Raw genomic sequence first — 22,224 nt, 5'->3', positions numbered from 1 at the left:
TTAAGGCATGTTTCTCTACCCTTATTGTTAATTTTACTTAAAGGCATGGTTTATATGAATGTTTTCATTGTTTTACTATTATATTATTTTGGCTTTCAAATATGATTTGGGGGTTTCGATGTTAAATGGTTGGTTATGGTTTCCCATAGTTTCAACCATGATTTCATATGCATTAATGGTGGTTTTGAATAAATGTATTGCATGAGAAGAGTTTAATGGTAATTGGAATTGGTTTTGGTCATACTATTCACCCAATGTGTTTGATAAAATGCTTATAAAGATATGTTTATTGCATTGACTTCTTTTAATGGAACTCTTGCAAGTTTTAAACTTGGTAAAGGAATTATGCATGGTTTAAATAGTTTGAAAAGGATAAAGGCTAATTAGTTATGTTTGTGGGGAATATAGAAGTCTCCTGAGTGGTTTGATATCGTAAATATAAGGGCACTTGAAAGTCCCCTTAAACCAATTAATGGTTGGCTTTAGATGATACTTGCAAGTAAGGGTTGGTATGACGATACCAATATCAATGGCCTTGGTTAATAAATGGATACTAGTTTGGTTATTTGGAAATGGGTTTTAATTGGCCAATAATAGCGTGAGGGGTAGATAAGTCATGGAAAGTGGAGGTCCCGGGGGGACCAAAACTAGAAACTCATATTTGCCTATATGAGGTTGGTGTTGGTGACCGTGTGCATGATGTCACACTTTATTTTGGGGATGTACTATTCATTCCATGGGATATCTCTCTGGTCTTGCGTCTACACACACTAGGGCCATTTCAGCAGGGGGAACTGAACCCATATAGATCATGGGTGGTTTAGGATGGCAAAGCTATACAACCTAGGTAAAGGTTTAAAAGGCATGTTTAACCCGATCCTTTTTTCCCGGCATGGTTATAAATATCTGTATGGTTGTATGCATTATTGATGGTTTTACTTGATTTTATAAATGGAATTATTTTATCATTATCCTAAGATCATGCTAGGACTACTGGAAATTATCCCTATGGTGACGGTTGCAAAATCGTTGCAATAAATAATAAAACCTTTGACATAGCTCTACCACAATGGTTCAGCAAGCGTCCTATATGTGGGCGTTGCGATAGGTCTATCGCAACGATTTATGCGAAGATTGTCTAAAATCATCGCCATAAGTTTACCTATTGGGATGGTTATTTTTTGACTTATTGAGACACCTATTTTCATCTATTACAACGGTTACTAACCGTTGCAATAGATTCTATTGCAACGACATTAAACCGTTGCAAGAGCATCTATTGCGACAGTTTTGTTATTCTATTTCAACATTCTTTGAGTACCTATTAGAACTATTTCATTAAACTATTGCAATAGTTTTATTGGTCTTTCGTGACAATTTTTGACTTCCTATTGCAATGGTTTATTGATCTATTGCAACGGTTTATAGATCTATTGCACCGATTGTTGCCACATGTTATTAAATTTAAATGATTTATATAAATAGTCACTCGTATTAATGTAAAAATTTATTTACATACATAATAAACTATAACACAATATATACACATCACAAAACAAAAATCATTCAGTAATAATCTAACATTAATCTAAACAGAATCCACCAATCAGGATTAGTTTCTCTTTATGTATGTAAATACATCGAACCTCATAAATGTTAAGAGCTGATAGGCAAAAATATAGTACCCAACACTTGATCTACTCTAATATGGAGTTTGTCATAGGCCATCAATGTATTCTGATCACACTTGTAAGTTCCTTTACCTCCAGCAAGGACCTCCTTGTCTACATCAATAATCCCTTCCTTGTTGGGATCATCTGCTCGTCGACCAGGCTCTAAATCAAAAGCCTTTACTTGTTGTTGTTTTCAATAAATGAGGAGCCTTGGGTTAAATCCTATTAAATTCATGCAACTAGTCTCTAATTTCAAAAGTTTGACTTATTACGTAAGAACTTATTTCTAATTTTAACACATTAAATATGAAGAAGCATGGGGTTAACGTTAGGGGATTAAACTATTGTATTGCTGATTGTTCAGGCAAAGGGATGCCAATGTGCAATTGAGCTACCACAAAACCAAAACCTATTTGGTCGAGGAACTGCACTAGAGTCCGATTGCACTGCTAGACAAGCAGGGAGACAAAGAAACATTGAATTTTAGAAACTTTCAAAATGATTAACAGGAAAATTTAGGTCTTATTATACCAAGCAACAACAAAATGCTTTTCAAGAATTGTTCCAAAATATTTTTTTTTCTAAAAGTGAGACTAGAACTTGCATATTAGATCCGACTTAAAAGGCTAAGACAATAAATCTACCTTCAATTACAAGACGTGTGGTGATAATATGACCTTTTTTGTTCATCGAGTTCATTAGCATTGCCAAGGATAACTTTGGGCTATCCTTCATCACAACCATATCCAAGTAATCATCTGAAAATTGCATATGGGACAGAGAAGATGAAATAAGAATCCAAAATATGCCAAACCCAAGACAGTTGCAATTGAAATATCCATAGCTTAGTGTATGGATCTGCAAGTTTGGCCTTTAATAATAAGGGATTAGACTTGTTCCTTCAGCAATGGCACTATAATGAAACAAGTTATTGCATAAGATCCTACACATAAATGTGATTATATGTTTAGGCAAGAGTAAAAGAATAAAAATCTCAAATCCCAGCAGCCACAATAACTTATATATTTTTTTTAATAAAACTACTTATTATCAAGTAACTACCTGCAAGAGTCCTAGTCTAAGAAGAGAACCTTCACCTTGATCTAGAACATAAAATCATTTAATCAGAAAAGTATATCATGTATTAAGGCTCATGTCGTAGCATATAAGGAGCATGCTTTTAGGATTACAGAAAGAAACTTGCCTTGGGTGATCAAATCAACATTTAACTTTTGTATTTATATTCAAAATGCGTTGAGCTAATTAATTGATAAACTCCTTTGCTTATTTTCTTATCTATTTAACTTCGTGTTTGTTGACTAGCTTGTTGATTACTCTCTTCAACCTTTTTGCCAGAAGCATGGTAAGAACCTTATAAACTCTACCAATGAGACTTGCTGGCCTAAATCTCTAAGTTCAATTGCCCCGGGTTTCTTAAATATTGGTATTCTTTGACAAACTTGAGCAAATTTCAAGCATATAATGCCATCTATATATTTATTCATTGGGTCATCAAGTAGCCTTGAATATCCTTACATGAGATTATTATGGTCATAAATATGTGTGCACACATGTGTAAAAGCGAGTGTGTATAGGTCTATGTCAGATCCAACTTCCAGGTAATCCAAGTCACATATATCACTTATGTCCTAGATGTCGGTATTCTTCCACAAACTTCAACAAATATCCAGTTTATCATGCCATCTACGTACTTATTCACTGGGTCATCAAGTAACTTCTTTTCCTACCATGAGATAGCTATGGTCATTAATGATATGACGATTAAAGGGTGGCAGAAAGTGAGACTAGAACTTGCATAACGGATCCGACTTAAAAGTCATAGATGATAAATCTACCTTCAAGTACAAGACATGTGGCGATCTAACATGACCTCTTTTGTTCATCGAGCTCATCAGCAATTCCAAGGATAACTTTGGGCAATCCTTCATCACGACCATGGCCAAGTAACTATCTGAAAACTGCATATAGGATTGAGAACAAAGTATGGAACTAAGTCCAAGTCAACCAATGTAAAGTTGGCGATTGAAATTTCATATTAGCCCTCCACCCGTGCTTACCACCTTACTGCAGTTGGAAAGTTACCAATTCTACACTATGCTACTCAATAATAACCATATCGTGTAAGCTCTCCTAACAGTCTAAAATAAACTTGAAAGAATCCACTACTCAAAACTAAGAAAAGTTTGAAGTTTCATCTTCAAAAACTTAGTCAATATATCATGCTACATCCCAGTCTTAATAAAACCCTATACCAGTCAATGGAAAGGTTCTATTCCAAGAAACTATCCATCGTAGGGGCTACCACAATAGCATATTACATCCTCAGATGCTAGTAAATAGGCAGTACATGTATGTCTCTAGTATCAGCTAGGCACATAAAAACCAAGGACCTGTGGAATAAAATCAAATATAATTTGGGGAGGGGATACAACTTCCAAAAATGAGGATTTTAACCCAAATAGATTTTGTTAGCAATTTATTTCTCTTTCATTGATGAAACGTGGATTTTATAGTGGGTTAATTGTATTAGTTTATCATTAGATTTTAGCTTTTGAAGAAATAATTTTTCATATTTGCTCACGTGTTAAGGCCACGGCTCGATACTCTAGGTTCACACTTGGTTTGGTCATCACATCTTTGTTTTTTACTTTTCTAAAGAGACTCATAAGATGGATTGTCTATCCAAGGGAGTTTCTGCTAGCCTACAGTGAAATACCCAAAAAATTGATACATTTCATCTATCTTTTAAAAAACTCTTATCATGGCAATTGATACACCTAAGAATGCACGTTGAAACATCCCAACAGCTATTACAAGAAGCTTGCAAAATCTGGATTACCATGCTAACAATGAATGATATAAGGTTGTGTGATTTTTAGAATGTTGATTCTGTGAAAAAGTCTCCTATATAGTCCTAGGACATTTAAAAAGATTCATTATATAGAAGGGTGAACAAGTCCAGTTCCAACATACCAGAATTCTTTTAGCAATCTCCAGTATATTTTTTCTGTAATGAAAGTACCACTACTAGATTTTGTCGCCTTTAATGCTAAGAGGTATTTAGTTGCTTTAAAAATGACAGGGTGCTATTAATTGATCAACCCTTTATGATCATCACATGTAATGATAGTTCCATGAACATAAGCAACTAGGAAATTTTGAGCTTTGATCTAGTGGCAAGAGAATAATTTGTCATGTGTGGAATAGGTTCACGTCACGAGTTTGAACCCTACCATAAAGAAAATCTTGGTATTTAATTGGAGAAGGATAAAGTGGCGGGCCCATTAACCACTGAGTTTCGAACTGTGCATAATGTCCCTTGAAGATTTTTCAATTATCAAAAGAAAGAAAGAAAGAAAGAAAGAAGAATGTTGTAGAAAACTTAATGATTTGCTTCATTTTGAAATATGAGCTAGAACAGCCAAACCATGCCCTTGGAGATTGAGGCTATAAATAGATTGGCATATTCGACATTGAGTACTTAATTTAACTTCCTCAAAATTTATAAACATCTTTTTACTAATTGACAAAAGGACCATCGAAATATTACTACCACAGAGATAAGGATACAAATAAAGACACATTAGCCACCAGAGAAAAATATGATTGTACTTAGACCTTATATCCAATTGTATCCTTTGGAAATTAGTCAGACTTTAAGGAAACAAAGTTTCACCTCTGTACCATATTGATTCATAAAGACATAACGATATTAGTAACTTATATAACGACATTCGTAAAGACCCGAAATCTAACAAAATAGATTGATACAATTAAGCCACTATAAAATCCACAATCAGTACCATTATAGAAAGAAATTGATTTGTCTTGTTCCTCTTTAACCTAACTTATTTTGTTCACATCATTATATGAAACTAGTAACTTATACAATGAACGATAATCAGGAATACTACTATATATGCAATGAAATCTGGGCAGCACTTTGTTTTATACCATTTGGACTATAGGATACAGATCAGTCAAACATTTTTTTCAAATATTCACATACCATAGGAAAAAGAATAAAATTGGAAAGATTGATCAAATTCACAAGTCTAAACAACCAACTTTAAAGAATGCAGAGAAACTGTGAACAATACTCTACTTTGGTGATATACCTCTCAAGCAGGCATATCCTTGTTTTGGTAAAATGACAAACTTCACTCATGTACAAACATGAACAGAGACACAAGGAAGAGAACAGCAAAATTTTTCCTCAAAGCATATTTTTGAGATACCATTACGAGCAAAAAACCAAATAAACATAAACAAAGCTCAGATTTATTGGCAGTTTAAATAATAATAAAAAAAAATATGCAAATCAATTACCTTCAATAAAATTCATTACCAGATTTAGGGGTATCCAAACCTTTACCTTCCTTAACGAGCTTCTTCTTCAATCGATTTCCAATTTCATTCTCTCACCAAATTCACCCTAAAATTCAATTTCTCTATTACATACACTTTGAAAATCAATTTGCCCTCTACAGACTCTTCAAAAATCGATTATCTGAGAAAGGATTTTTGATTTACCTAAGAAATGGGTTTTGATTTACCATTAGATTCTTCCAAAATTGATTTCTTCAGCTATCGCCATTACGTAGAAGCTATCCCCAATCAAGAATTCTTCAAAAATCAAAGATTAGTAAAATAGCTAAATCAAAGTTGAATTTCAACAAAGGCAATCAACAGAAGCATCATTTAGAAACTATCAAATCAGAGGTATATACAGTAAAAAATTTTAGTGTATAATAGCAACCGAAATGCTGAAAATACAGCTTCAACTCACCGACATGGCAGTTATTGGATGAGAGATCCAGAAAATTAGGTAGGGAGAGCTGGCAATGGACTTAACGATAGTTGGCGACATATTTAACAACAACTAGCAACGTACTTATAAAGAGAATAAAATGGATTTTGATTTGATTTAAGAAAGACAGAGAAAGCTGCAATAAGGGTTTTATGTTGTTTTAAGAAATAGAAAAATGTTTTGTTTTGGCAGACTTATGTGAATTATTGTAAAGGGAATTAATAAGTGATTCAATAGATGTTTTTTCCCATTAAGTGTTTCTATAGATGTTTTTATGGCGACAGTTTGAAAAAACATCTCTATATATACATTTATTGTAACGATTAATTTTCAATAGCGACTATCATAGTGCTAATAGAACTATTATTTTTGGAAATGGTTACAAGCGCTGCTATATAATATCTATAGGACGAATTTGCAACCGTCTCCAAAAAGTTTGTTGCCATAGATCCAAATTCTGGAAGTGTAGCGATCACTTGCTAACCCTATCTACTAGAAGATGTATACCCACACTATGCAGGAACCGTCTGTTCTACTCCTCCTACATAATGATTGACTCGAGAACAGCATTTCGACTAAAGTGGTGAGCTTCCATCCTTTCAGAAGGCATCATTTTATGTTATGGATATTTCTAGATACTTTGACATTATTTTGGATATTGGTTTTGGCTATGGTTGGGGGCATGTCCCAACCGAATTTCATTACTCTTTTGGTTAGAGGCTTTATGGTATTTCTATGGGTTAGTATGGGCAGGATCTGTATTAGTGTCATCCTTGGCTTTGGAATAGGCTGGGAATCCGGCATCATCGGACATAATTTCTCACTGTTCCATCATATTTCATTTTGGGATTAATTATATTATGTTTTGGAACATCCTTGATTATGGCCTGGTTTATGGCCCTTATTTGGTATAGTGGGACTATTGGTATGGGATGGTTGGACTCGATTGGGTGGGTCACGGTTATGATCTATTTCAAGAGTCTTTGTGTGAGCTGTTACACTATTTTGTTTTATGCTTGGAATTCATCCAACTCAGGGCAGGTGGCTAGAGGTTGGGTTGGGTAACAAGGGTGGTCTCCGGTCCTGGTTGGACTTGGGGCGCAGGCTCTAGGGAAGGCATTTCTTTTTTAGCCTTTGTTGAATCAGTTGTAATTTTACTATCACCTCATGTACTGAATTTGGCCCTATCAAAGTAGCTTCACTAACCTCAAACCAATCGCTAGGAGATCTACACCTCCTACCATAATGTGGTTCAAATGGGGCCATCTGAATATTGGAGTAATGGCTATTATAAGAAAACTCAATCAAAGGTAAATGATCATCACAACCACCCTTGAAATCAATCACGCACGTTTTTTACATGTCCTCTAAGGTATGAATGGTCCAATCTTACTGACCATCTATCTGTGGATAAAATCCTTACTAAGATAAACTTGGGTACCAAGACTCTTTTGGAAAGTCTTCAAAAATCAAGAGGTAAATGGTACCTTTATATGTGTAACGCTCCGATTTTCTGAACCGAAACACTACACGGCGCTTGTGACCCCAAGGGACCACAAGCTAACCTATGACTGATATCTGTACCTGTATACTACAAATTATGATATAATAATGCGAAAATATACACTGTAAGGCCATAAGGTTCAACTGAATAAAACATGTCTAAAAATTATAACGTCTATGTAGGTGAAAATACCCAAAACAACTGATTAAAATCTGAATACTGAATACTGAATCTGATAGCTAAATCTAAAAGCCTCTAATATTATATGAATAAGGAGTTGAAGGAACCTGTCTCCAACTAATTCCATAAAACTAAACTGAAGTAATAAATGAATAAATCAAATCATATCATCCTCGAATAGATGAGGACTCATTACAACACTACAACTGAAAATCTACTGCTAATATAGAACTTGTGGCTCTGAACCTATGGTGTAACATGAAAAGAAAGCACCACAGCACAAATGCGTCAGTAAGCCTAAAAGTACTGAGTATACGAGTGAGGTAGGCTGAATATAAAAAGGTTTCATGCATGAACAACACTAACTGACTGACTGATATGAATGTGAGAGTGCAAACATGCATACATTGAAACTGAGATTGTGAATGAATGATAGCGAGATCTATAAGTTAAAACATGGTTTATTGATAACTAATATGACTGATATTATAAATCTGATAACATGGGTGACTGTAGCTGACAATCCTAAATCTTATGGAACTATCTGAGTTCCATATTGTAACTGAGTTTGACTGTATTTGATAGTCCTGCTATACTAAAATCTAAAGAACTATCTGAGTTCTTTTACTGATACTGATACTGATACTGAAACTGTGGGAGGTAGTGGTTTAACCGATATGCCCCATGTGTGCCATTATGGCTAAGCTGGGGTCCAATCTCTACCTTGACTGGAAGGGTGTCAATTCCAAGCCACCATTAAAGATAACTATGGGCAACCCTCATTTGACAGTGTTCCCGAAGGAGAACGGTGGGGCCTTCATCTGACAGTGCTAAGCCACCTCATCAACCCTCATCTGAAAGTGTTGATGTCTCAACCTATACTGGCTATATAGTTCTGGAACGCAAGGATGACTGCTAAGAATCATACCCTCATCTGACAGTGTGTGTTCCCATCCTTGGGTTCACTAGGTGCTAACTTCTACTCCCATCTGAAGAGACTGAACATGAATAACTGACTGAACATGTACTGACCTGACTGAATTTCGTTGACTGATGGAATACTACTGATATCTGATAACTGATTGAGTCACATGACTGATTGAATTCTACTGAATCATGGCTTGATCTTGGATATCGTGAAACATGACATGGCTGTAGGCACACAGCTATGGTTTTTGGTTACGAATACCCCCAGGACTCGATAGAAGAAAACTAACTCACACATGACATGACTTGATCACAAGATTGGAGTCCAAAATTTAAATATCATACATAGGGGATACTATACTTCATGTAATTATTCAACATCTCAAACGTGGTAGGGAAAGCATGGATATATTTCGCGTACATAATTCATATCACCATTATCATACATGCTTCATACCACAACAATAATGACACATAAATAGCATGGAAATTCATATTGAAGTGTATAGCTAAGATAGACTTGTCATTTAGATATCATGGAATCATGAAATTATGAATTTCTAGCATCCTAGGCATTTTATCAAACACCTTCCATGCATTCTTTAAGACATAGGTGGATTTCATACTTGCATTATATCAAACCACCTAAAGTTCATGTTTTTCAACTAACAACCACATATATTCCATGAAAACACCTTTAGACATCATCTTGAAACTTAAAAAACAATCATTAACATGTACATGCTCATATCACCACAAAAAGTTTACAAAATAACTTTTAAAAGCATGATTCTTAAGCTCTATGAACGAATTGAATCCATAGATGAACACTATGTATACCTTAGTTCGTGATTTTGTGAAGATTGACGGTGAAATTCCCTTGAAATTGAATCTTCTATGAAAACCCTAAGGCTTGTTCTTGAGGATTTTGAGAGAAATTGAGTGTAAGTTTTGAATTAAGGCTTGAATCTCGTGTTATAAGGTTTATATAGGGTAGGGAAAGTGACCCTTTTAACCCTGGACACGTCATTGAATTTTCAAAAAGTTTCTCAAGTTTAGCCGTTGGCGCGACGTGTCTTTATCGCACCATGCCACTGGAATTTTACAATTGCCAATTGAACTCCCTCCGCGACGCGCTGAAGTCCCAGTTCAGACATTATCTTATTAAAAAGGCTCTAACTCTTCGCCCGGGTGTTGGATTTGGAAAAATTATATATCGATGGAAAGCTTATTCAATTCCCCACATAATAGGAAGTGAAAATTAATGAAATTACACGTATATAAGAATGAATCCTTATTTCAAAGTAAGTTCTAACACCCTTAAGATGATTTTCAAGCTAAAAAAAAAAGTACGAGTATTACAATAGCTCCCCCTTGAGAACATTCATCCTTGAATGAGACTAACTGAGAAGGGAAACAGTAAAATTGAACATCAATAACTAGAACATGATCTCATGACTGACACCACTGGCATGACTGAGAAATTGAACATAACATACTGAACATGTATATCTGATGCATGAGTAACTGATTCATGAATGCATAACTTAAGGTTCTAAAGAACTGAGTTTTCTCACAATGAGAATGCATGTCTGATGCAAAATTTTATAAGTGAACTGATACATGAATGCATGACTGAGCATGCAATGGTAATAGATATTAAGTTTATGATTGGAGCATGAACATGAAACTGGATAAGCTTATGGAGAACTGAGCTTGATCTGAATTGGCGGATAAGAGGTAAGGATACTGGGTATGCATATCTGCTTCTGCTTCCCAAGTATCTCTCTCATGAGACTGATTTCTCCAAAGAACCTTGACTAGAGGCACTTTTTTGTTCCTCAATCTACGAGTTTGATAGTCAAAGATTTCAACTGGAATCTCTTCATAAGAGAGGTTGTTCTGAATGGCAATGCTCTGAATAGGGACTACAACTCCTGGGTCACCGATGCACTTCTTGAGCAAAGAGATATGAAAGATTGGATGAACTGAGGCTAGATCTGAAGGCAATTCGAGATCATAAGCTACCTTGACAAAGTGATTGAGAATCCTGTAGGGACCGACATATCGAGGATTGAGTTTCCCTTTCTTGTCGAACCTCTTCACTCCCTTCATGGGAGAGATCTTAAGATAGACTTAATCATTGACCTCGAACTCGAGATACTTTCTATGAACATCAGTATAAGACTTTTGTCGTCTCTAAGCAGCCCGAATTCTCTCTCTGATCAACTAAACTTTCTCTAAGGTGTCGAATACTAAGTCAAGACCTATGACTGAGGCCTCACTAACTTCGAAACAATCGATTGGAGATCTACACCTCCTACCATAGAGAGCTTCGAATGAAGCCATCTGAATATTGAAATGATAGCTATTATTGTATGCAAACTCAATCAAAGGCAAGTGGTCATCACAACTTCCCTTGAAATCGACTGCACACGCCCTTAGCATATATTTTAGAATCTGAATGGTCCTCTCTGCTTGACCATTTATCTAAGGATGAAACACTGTACTAAGATGAACTTGGGTACCAAAACCCTTTTGGAATACTTTCCAGAAGTGAGAGGTAAACTGGGTACCTCACTCTGAGATGATAGATAATGGAACACCATGTAATCTGACCAACTCCCTAATATAGAGTTTGGCGTAATCCTCGACTAAATAAGAAGTACGTACTGAAAGAAAATGGGCTGATTTGGTCATCCTGTCTACAATGACCCAAAATGAATCATGCTGATGATGAGTTCTAGGAAAACCCATCACGAAGTCCATGTTTACGACTTCCCACTTCTAAGTAGGGATAGTGAACTCCTGCATGGAACCATTAGGTTTATTATGCTTTATCTTAACCTGCTGACATGTAGAGCACTTAGCCACAAACTCTGCAACATCCCTCTTCATCCCACTCCACCAATAGATCTCCCGCAGGTCGCGGTACATCTTAGTGGCCCCTGGATGAATAGAGTATCGTGCACCATGCGCTTCTGCAAGAATTTGCTGCCTCAAGTCATCTACACCTAGAACACACAGACGACCCTGACAATGAAGAACGCCATCTCACCCTTGGGAGAAAACCTCAACTTTTTAATCCTGAACTAGCTCTTTTAGCTTGATAAGGCTATGATCCCTGTCTTGCTTCACTTTTACCTCAGAAACTAGAGATGACTCTAAACTACTTTGGAGACATACACCACCCTCTAAAGAGTCGACTAAGAGAACGCCTAGTTTGGCAAGCTGATGAATCTCCTGAGCTATCTTTTTCTTGCTATCCTCAATGTGAGAAATACTACCCATAGAGAGTCTGCTGAGAGCGTTGGCCACAATATTAGCCTTTCCCAGATGATAAAGGACACTTATGTCATAATCCTTCAAGAACTCTAAGCACTTTCTCTAACGAAGATTAAGATTTTTCTAAGAAAAGACATACTGGAGACTCTTATGATCTGTGAAGACGTCTATATGAACTCCGTATAAGTAATGCCTCCAAATATTTAAGGCAAAAACTACGGCTGCTAACTTAAGATCATGAGTAGGATAATTCTTCTCATGGGGCTTTAACTGTCTGGAGGCATAGTCTATTACCTTACCATGCTGCATGAGAATACAACCTAAACCCACTCTAGATGCATCAAAATATACTACGAACCCATCTGAACCATCTGGAAGATCTAGAACTGGAGCTGAAGTGAGTCGAGTCTTCAATTTCTGAAAACTCTTCTCACATGAATCTGACCACTGGAACTTGACCTACTTCTAAGTTAGTCTGGACATAGGAGATGCAATAAAAGAAAACCCTTTGACAAACCGTCTGTAATATCCAGTCAAACCTAAAAAACTCCTGATATCTGTTGGAGATACAGGGCGAGGCTAGTTTCTTACCACTTTGTTTTTCTAAGGATCTACCCTAATGCCATCACCAGAAACAATATGTCAAAGAAATACTACTGATCATAGCCAAAATTCGCACTTACTGAACTTGGCAAATAACTGATGATCCCTGAGAGTCTAAATAGCAATTCTGAGATGGTTTGAATGATCACGCTCAGTGCGAGAATAGACCAGAATATCATCTATGAAGACTATGACGAACATGTCTAAGTACTACTTGAACACACGGTTCATCAAGCCCATGAAAGCTGCAGGAGCATTAGTTAGACCAAAGGACATGACTAGAAATTCAAAGTGACCATACCGAGTATGGAAAGTTGTCTTTGGGATGTCACATTCTCTAACTCTGAGCTGATGATAGCCTGATCTGAGGTCTATCTTGGAGAAATAACTGGCACCCTAAAGTTGGTTAAATAAGTCATCTATCCTGGGAAGAGGATACTTGTTCTTGACCATAACTTTATTGAGTTGATGGTAATCGATACACATCCTGAGAGAACCATCTTTCTTGAGCACGAATAAGACTAGTGCACCCTATAGGGACACACTGGGCCTGATGAATCCCTGATCTAAGAGATCCTTCAACTGATCTTCATTTTCTTGAGTTCTGCTAGCGCCATTCTGTATGGCGAAATAGAGATAGGCTGAGTATCTGGGAGAAAGCCTATGCCGAAGTCTATTTACCTTTCAGGAGGAATGCCTGGAAGATCTTCGGGAAAGATATCTGAATATTCACTAACAACAGGAACTGATTCAAGACTGGGAGATTCAGAACTAGAATGTTTAACATGCACGAGATGGTACACACACCCCTTAGAAATTATTTTCCTTGCCCAAAAGTAGGAAATAAGCTGACCCCTGAATGATGAAGTACTACCCCTCCACTCTAGGACGAGTTCATTCGATAACTGAAACTGAACTATCCTATTTCTACAGTCGACTATGGCATAGCAGGAATGAAGATAATCCATGCTGAGAATGACATCAAAATCAATCATCTCTAATTCGACTAAATCTGCTGATGTGGATTTCTAAAATATCATAACTGGACAGTTCCTGTATACCTGTCGAGCTATGATGGTTTTACCCACTGGGGTAGAGACTAAATAGAGCTCTACTAAGATTTTGAGACTGATTCCAAAATGCCTGCTATGTATGGAGTAACAAAAGACAAAGATGCACCTGGGTCTAGCAAAGCATAAACATGAACATGGAAAATTTCTAACATACCAGTAACAACATCAGGAGAATTTTCCTGGTCCTGTCGGGTCTGAAGAGCATAGAATCTATTTGGGTGTTGCCCACTAGTAGCATTAGAAGTTTTACCCTGCTGGTTCGGGGGATCAGACTGAGCTGTGGGACGATTCTACTGATCCTGATAACCGGACATTGGATAATCTCGGGCTTTGTGGCCTGGGTTGCCATATCCAAAACAAGCATCACTACCGGATCTACAAATGCCCTTGTGGTTCATACCACAAGTCTGACAGAGGGGATTAGTACGGGCACTACTGACACTACCCTGAGATTTAGAGCCTAGTGCTCTATCTCTAAACTTAGGAGCTGTAGCACTAGATGAAGACTGAACTAGAGCTGATGACTTGGGAAGAAACTGGGAACGGTTTTCTCCCTCTGATTTGGGTTGAGCAAAATTGAAACTGGCTGATCTTGCTCTCTTGTTCTTCCTCTCTCTAGTCTTAACTTTTTGCTCCTCTATGTGCTGAGAATGGGTCATGAGTCTGGCTACGGTCATATCACCGTTCAGCATCGCAGACCTACACTCATTTACCATACTATTGCTCACCCTTGACACGAACTTGCTCATCTTAGCCCTACTGCTTGCAACCACATGAGGGGCATATCTGGCTAACTGAGTAAATTAGAGAGAATACTCTTTAACCATCATATTTCCCTGCCTAAAGTTGATGAACTCAAGAACTTTGGCCTCCCTCAGCTCTTGGGGAAAGAATCTGCCTAAGAAAGTCGTGACAAATTTCTCCCACTCAATGGGACCTACATCCTCTAACCTCTCCGACTTTTACTTTTTTGTACTAGGTATGAGCCACATCTTGCAACTGGTATGAGACTAACTCAGCACTCTCAACAAAAGTAACTCTTATGATATCAATGACCTTTTGGACTTGGTCAATGAATTCCTGAGGTTCTTCGTTAGACTTAGACCCGTAGAATGATGGAGGGTTCAATCGGGTAAAGTCTTGAATCCTAACTGCGGCTGAGTTGGCCACTGGATTAGCCAGAATAGCTGGTGGCCGTCCATTGTGGACAGCCACAGACTGAGCAAGTATAGTGAATGTGGTCCTAAAATCCACATGGGAAACATGTTCGCCCAAAGTATCTTCGGGCTGAGGAGCTGGCTGGTTTCTTCTCTTTGGAGGTATGTTCTGAAATAAGAGAAAAACAGATTAGACTGGGAATTTAACTTGAGATTATTCTCACTAGCACGACATGAGTATTGAAAGAAGGGAAACGGTTCTTAAAATATCTCATAGCCTCCTGTACATAAATGTAGTACACACCACACCCATGTACAAAACTCTACTAGATGCGGCTTTCAGAATTCCTAGGACTCTATTGAACCTTAGGCTCTGATACCAATTTTGTAACACCCCAATTTTCTAAGCCAGAACGCTACACGATGCTTATGAGCCCGAGGGATCATAAGCTAACCCATGACTAAGATCTGTACCTGTATACTGCAAATTATGACATAATAATGCGGAAAACAGGCACTGTAAGGCCATAAGGTTCAACTGAATAAAACATGTCTGAAAATCATAACATCCATGTGGGTTAAAATACCCAAAATAATTGAATAAAAATCTGAATACTTAATACTGAATCTGATAGCTAAATATAAAAGCCTCTAATACTGTATGAATAAGGAGTTGAAGTAACTTTTCTCCAACTAACTCCGTAAAACTAAACTGAAGTAAAAGACGAATAAATCAAATCATATTGTCCTCGAATAGATGAGGACTCACTGCAACACTGTGACTGAAAAGCTACTGCTGATCTGGAACTCATGGCTCTGGACCTATGGTGTAACATAAAAAGACAGCACCATATTGCAAATGCGTCAGTACGTCTGAAAGTACTGAGTACATCTGTAGCTGACAGTCCTGAATATGATAGAACTATCTGAGTTTCGTACTATAACCGAGTTTGACTGTATCTAATAGTCCTGATACACTGAAATTTGAAGAACTATTTGAGTTCTTTTGCTGAGCCTGATAGTGAAACTGTTGGAGGTAGTGGCTTAACCGACATGCCCCATGTGTGCCGTTATGGCTAAGCTAGGGTCCAATCTCTGCCCCCGACTGGAAGGGTGTCAATACTGTGCCACCAGTAAAGACAACTATGGACAACCATTATCTGACAGTGTTCCCAAAGGATAACGGTAGGACCCCCATCTGACAGTGCTAAGCCACCTAATCAACCCTCATCTGACAGTGTTAATGTCTCAACTTATGCTGGCTATATAGTTCTGGAACGCAAGGATGATTGCTAAGAATCACACCCTCATCTGACAGTGTGTGTTCCCATCCTTGGGTTCACTCGGTGCTAACTTCTACTCCTATCTGAAGAGATAGAACATGAATAACTGACTAAACATGTACTGACCTGACTAAATTCCGTTAAATGATGGAATACTACTGATATCTAATAACTGACTGAGATCATGAGGTTTTCTTGTGTCACATGACTGACTGAATTCTAATGAATCATGGCTTGATCTTGGATATCGTTAAACATGACATGGCTGTAGGCACACAGCTATGGTTTTTGGGTATGAATACCCCCAGGACTCGATAGAAGGAAACTGACTCACACATGACATGACTTGATCACAAGATTGGAGTCCACAATTCAAATATCATACGTAGGGGATACTATACTTCATGTATATATTCAACATCTCAAACGTGGTAGGGGAAGGATGGATATATTTCGCGTACATAATTCATCTCACCATTATCATACATGCTTCATACCACAACAATAACAACACATAAATATCATGAAAATTCATATTGAAGTGTATAGCTAACATGGACTTGCCATTTTGATATCATAGAATCATGAAATTATGAATTTCTAGCATCCTAAGCATTTTATCAAATATCTTCCATGCATTATTTAAGGCATAAGTGGATTTCATACTTGCATTATATCAAACCACCTAAAGTTCATGTTTTTCAACTAACAACCACATATATTCCATGAAAACACCTTTAGAAATCATCTTGAAACTTAAACAACAATCATCAACATGTACATGCTCATATCACTAAAAAAAGTTTACAAAATAACATTTGAAAGCATGATTTTTAAGCTCTATAACGAATTGAATCCATAGATGAACACTACGCATACCTTAGTTTGTGATTTCGTGAAGATTGACGGTGAAATTCCCTTGAAATTGAATCTTCTATGAAAACCCTAAGGCTTGTTCCTGAGGATTTTGAGAGAAATTGAGTGCAAGTTGCTGAATTAGGGCTTGAATCTCGTGTTATAAGGTTTATATATGGTGGGGAAAGTGACCCTTTTAACCCTGGACACGTCATTAAATTTTTAGAAAGTTTCCCGAGTTTGGCCCTTGGCGTAACGCGACGTTATCGCGTCGTGCCACTTGAATTTGATAATTGGGAAATTGAGGGATGGCACGATGTGGAGCCATTGCGTTGCCCCTCTCTTTGTTCATTGGAACTATAGCGCAAAGCACTAGTATCGCGGAGCAGCACTAGAATTTGACAATTGTCAATTGAACTCCCTCCGCGACGCGCTAAAGTCCCAGTTCAGACATTGTCTTATTAAAAAGGCTCTAATTCTTCACTCGGGTGTCAGATTTGGGCAAATTATATATCGATGGAAAGCTTATTCAATTTCCCATGTGATAGGAAGTTAAAATTAAGGAAATACCATGTGTATAAGAATGAATCCTTATTTCAAATCAAGTTCTAACACCCTTGAGATGATTTTCAAGCTAAGAAAAAGCACGGGTATTACAATATGAAACAATGGACAGAAAGACTCTATGCAATTCTCCAACTCCCTAAGATAGAGTTTATCATAATCTTCGGTTGAATCTAAAATGTTAACTTACAAGAAGTGGTTTGACTTAGTCATTCGGTCCACAATAACTCAAATAGAATCATATTGTCGACGAGTACGAGGCAAACCTGTAATGAAGTCCATATTCTCCATTTTTCACTTCCAAGTAGGAATATTGATTTCTTGAAGCCTACCACCAGGCCTTTGGTGCTCAACCTTAACTTGATAGCAATTTTGTCACTTAGCCACAAATTCTGCAATATTTTTTTTCATGTCATTCCGCTAATAGACTTCCCATAAATCACATTACATCTTAGTGGCTCTTAGGTGATTAGAAAATAGAGAACTGTGATCTTCTTCAAACATCTACTGTCTTAATTCATCCACATCCGGAACACACAGTCAGCCCTGACACCGAAGAACACCATCTAGCCCTTGGGAGAAAACCTCAACCTTCTGACTCTAGTCTTCTTGTTTCAACCTAAGCAAAATAGGATCACTATCTTGTTTTTCCTTCACCTCAGCTACCAATGAAAATTCCAAGCCATTTTGAACTAAAATATTACCTTCAACTGAATCAATCAACCAAACTCCCAACCTAGTAAGTTGATGAACCTCACAAACTAGCATTTTCTTCTCATCCTCAACATGAGCAAAATTCCCCATAGTCAGTTTGCTATAAGTGTAGACCACAATATCTTTACCCAGAATGTATAAGATGCTCATATCATAATCCTTCAACAACTCTAGCCACCTTCTGATAATGCTTAACTTACACGTAAATTTAAGTGCAAGGCAGTCGTTGTCAATATAATTACCCAACTTTGAGTCAGGGTCAAATCCACGAGGAACAATGTGAGTGGTGATTAAATAAGTTCAAAATTAAAGTTACTTGCTAAATTCAAATATATTATACAAATATTTTGGGGGATTTTGAATATTTTCAGAAGTGTGAATAATTTTCAACTTCCAAAGGACTAATTCGAGGCTATGAATATTTAAAGTGTAGTCAATTTGGAACGGATCTTGGGCTTATGTTTTACTAGGGGCAACTATTATGTAAATACATGAAAATGAACTTCAAATCTATATCAAGCATGCATGGGTAGGCTTAAATAGGGGTTTTGATACTAGCCTTTCAACAAAGTACCAAACTATCACCCACAGATTCTTTCAAATAACTCGTGTGTGTGGTCAACCAATCACCACAAAGCCTTAATTTGGGCATCCTTATTTTCAGGATAATTTCCAAGATATAGCAATTCCATAATTTATCCTTATTTCTAAGACAATAAAAAGGGAATAACTATTATCTATCTTATTATTCACAAATGCTCATGTCACCTACAACCCTCTTTCAAGGATGAGGTAGTATCTAGACCTAACAAGTATTTGTAAAACCTAACAACATGAACTAATATTTGAAGCTAACAACCACAACCCACACACACTTGTACTCAATCCTAACTTACCCGACCTGACTAGGGGCCTTATCGTAATGGGTATCCCAAGTCCAACCAGGACCGAGGACCACCCCCGTTACCCAATCCAACCAACCTACGCATATCCTGAGTCGGATAAATACCAAAAGTATAAAAAGATAGCATATAAGCATAACCTAAGAATCTGGAAGTGGTCTATAACCGTGACCAACCCAAACAAGTCAAACCAGTCACTATCCAACCAATAACCATTACCGAACCAAACCATTAACCAAATGAATTCCAATATAAATATATAGTTCAAAATAAAAGAGAATGGAATAGTTTTAAATTAGCCCTAATACCAATGCCAATACTAAGGCTGACGCAAATACCGATCCGACCCATTCCAATCCATAGTAGTCACACAAGCCTCTAACCAAGAAAAAAACAATATCTGATTGGGACATGCCCCCAACCATATCCAAACACAATATCCATAAAATGACCAAAGTATGTAAAAACATCCATGACATGATATGGAAACTTCTGGAATATGAAACCTCACTAATTTAATCCAATAGTTGATCCTAAATTTGATCACTAAGAAAGATGAGTAGAATGGCCACTTTTTGCCTTATATGGGGATACAGCTGCCCGAAGATAGGTTAGCAAGTGAATGCTAACATAAACTCAGGATAAAGATAAAATAATGCCATCCAGTAAAACCAAGTAAACTAACCATAAGCATCCAAACCATAGATATATATATATAACTATGCCGGGAAAGAGAACCGGGTTTAACATGCCTTTAAAACCATTAACCTGAGTATGTGTAGCATAACCATCCTAAAACCACCCACAGGCTATATAGGTCTGGTGTAACCCCCTGAATGGGCCCCAATGCGTGTAACCACATAAATCGGAGATACCATAAGAGTAGAGGATTCCTAAGCACCTTTCTCTCTCTATGATATATATGTACAATTTACAACATACTTAGAGGATTCCCATGTACCTTATAGTATTATATAAGGTCACTATGACCAGCCTTCATGTAAGCAAACATGAGTTTCTAGTGTCCGTCCATTGGAATCCCACCTTTATGGTTAGATATCATACCCCACCATCATTGCCCAATTAAAACCATTTCCATCCAATCAAAACATTATTCCGTTATTATGAACTAAGGATATAAGTAGTGGTATCGGCATACCGACAATATCTTGCAAGCAATGTCCTTAGCCAATCTTTTTATGTAGAGGGATTCCCATGTACCCATAGATTCCATTATCAAGTTAACTTGGAGGATTCCTATGTACCCCATAAGTGTTCTATTATTAAGTTTGCTTGGGGGAATTCCATGTACCCCACAAGTTGTTCATTAATATATTTACTTAGGGGATTTTCTTATACCCCACAAGGATGTTTAATTAACCTTAACCATGACCACCATACCTTACTATTTAACTATTCCAAACCATTTAGACCATTTATGCCATTTAGGGTTCCATTACTAAGCCATGACATGTAATAGTTCTATTAAAAATCCAATAATATAGTAAAAGCATTCTCAGAGGCATTTTATCAAACATGTTGGGGGCATAGTGTTTCCAAAACCAATTCCAATTACCAATGAACCATTCCCACGCAAGCAATTGTCCAAATCACCATTAAAGTATACAAATACATAATTAAAACATGGAAAAACCATAACCAAACATTTAATACCAATATCTCATCATTTATTTGAAAATGCCAAAACCATACAATAATCATGCCATGAAAACATTGTAAAAACATGCCTTTAGTTGGAACTAACAATGAGGGAGGAGTACATGTCTTAGATTATGAAGATGATAGAGAGAAATCACCCAAACAAGCCTCAAATTGCTCCTTTAGATAAAGCCCTAGCCTTTCTTTATCCAAGAGCCTTAGAGAGAATTAGAGAGAGTTTCTAAGTGTTTAAGATTAGAATAATAGGGTAAATAATGTCCCAATGGAGTTATAAGTCATATGGACTTAAGTGGGTAAGTGGGGAAATGTCCAGATTATTCCCAACTTAAACTTCTTAAAAGTCCCGTCAGGTGGTACGACTAAGCATACTAGTAGTACCCTCCAATACGAGTGGTACCCATCACTCGTACCCTAGGCCTCCCCTTGGACTCAATACTGTCCACCATACGACTTACCCAACCCAAGTATTACCCAACCATACGACTAGTACCCCTAAACCATATCCCTTACAGAATATAATCAAAAGAGGATTGATCACTATCTACCATACGAATCAATGGTACGACTCGTAACCTATCTTATGGCTCATGGTGAGCCACTCATACTCAGATCTAAGTTAAGTTACTCAGTCTCAAATTAAGTGAAGGAAAAACCCAAGCCATATGACCCATTTCTAACTATAGGACTCATACCCAGCAAGTCATACCAATTACAGAAACAAATCCAACCAACCAACCAACACTGGTTAGTGAATGACTAAGCCTTGTGAACCGTACCCCAGCATACAAACTGTACCCCCTAGTTGTATCTTGACCAGAAACTAGAAATCCAAGAAATTTTCTGAGGTTCCAAAACCCCGGGTGTTTCAGTCTCCCTCACTAGGATCATTCATCCCCGAATGACGGACAAGGTAGGTCAAACACAAGCACAATTCATTTTCATTATCAAATATCAATCCAAACTTTAACCAAGTTAGAAAATAAAGATGCGATA

The 22,224-nt window shown here is 37.2% G+C and overlaps 1 long non-coding RNA gene across 1 annotated transcript; it reads right to left on the bottom strand.

Moving 5' to 3' along the window:
- Positions 1–1,472: 1,472 nt before the first annotated feature.
- Positions 1,473–6,646, bottom strand: LOC124897878. Its single transcript, XR_007054825.1, has 4 exons — positions 6,484–6,646; positions 6,228–6,320; positions 3,530–6,129; positions 1,473–2,431 (listed from the first exon to the last, which is right to left on the bottom strand). It is a non-coding gene; the product is annotated as an uncharacterized LOC124897878 (long non-coding RNA).
- Between the last annotated feature and the right edge of the window lie 15,578 nt (positions 6,647–22,224).

This window comes from Capsicum annuum, chromosome 4, assembly GCF_002878395.1.
Source record: "Capsicum annuum cultivar UCD-10X-F1 chromosome 4, UCD10Xv1.1, whole genome shotgun sequence".
NCBI lineage: Eukaryota > Viridiplantae > Streptophyta > Magnoliopsida > Solanales > Solanaceae > Capsicum > Capsicum annuum.
This window is presented reverse-complemented; position numbering and strand designations above follow the sequence as displayed.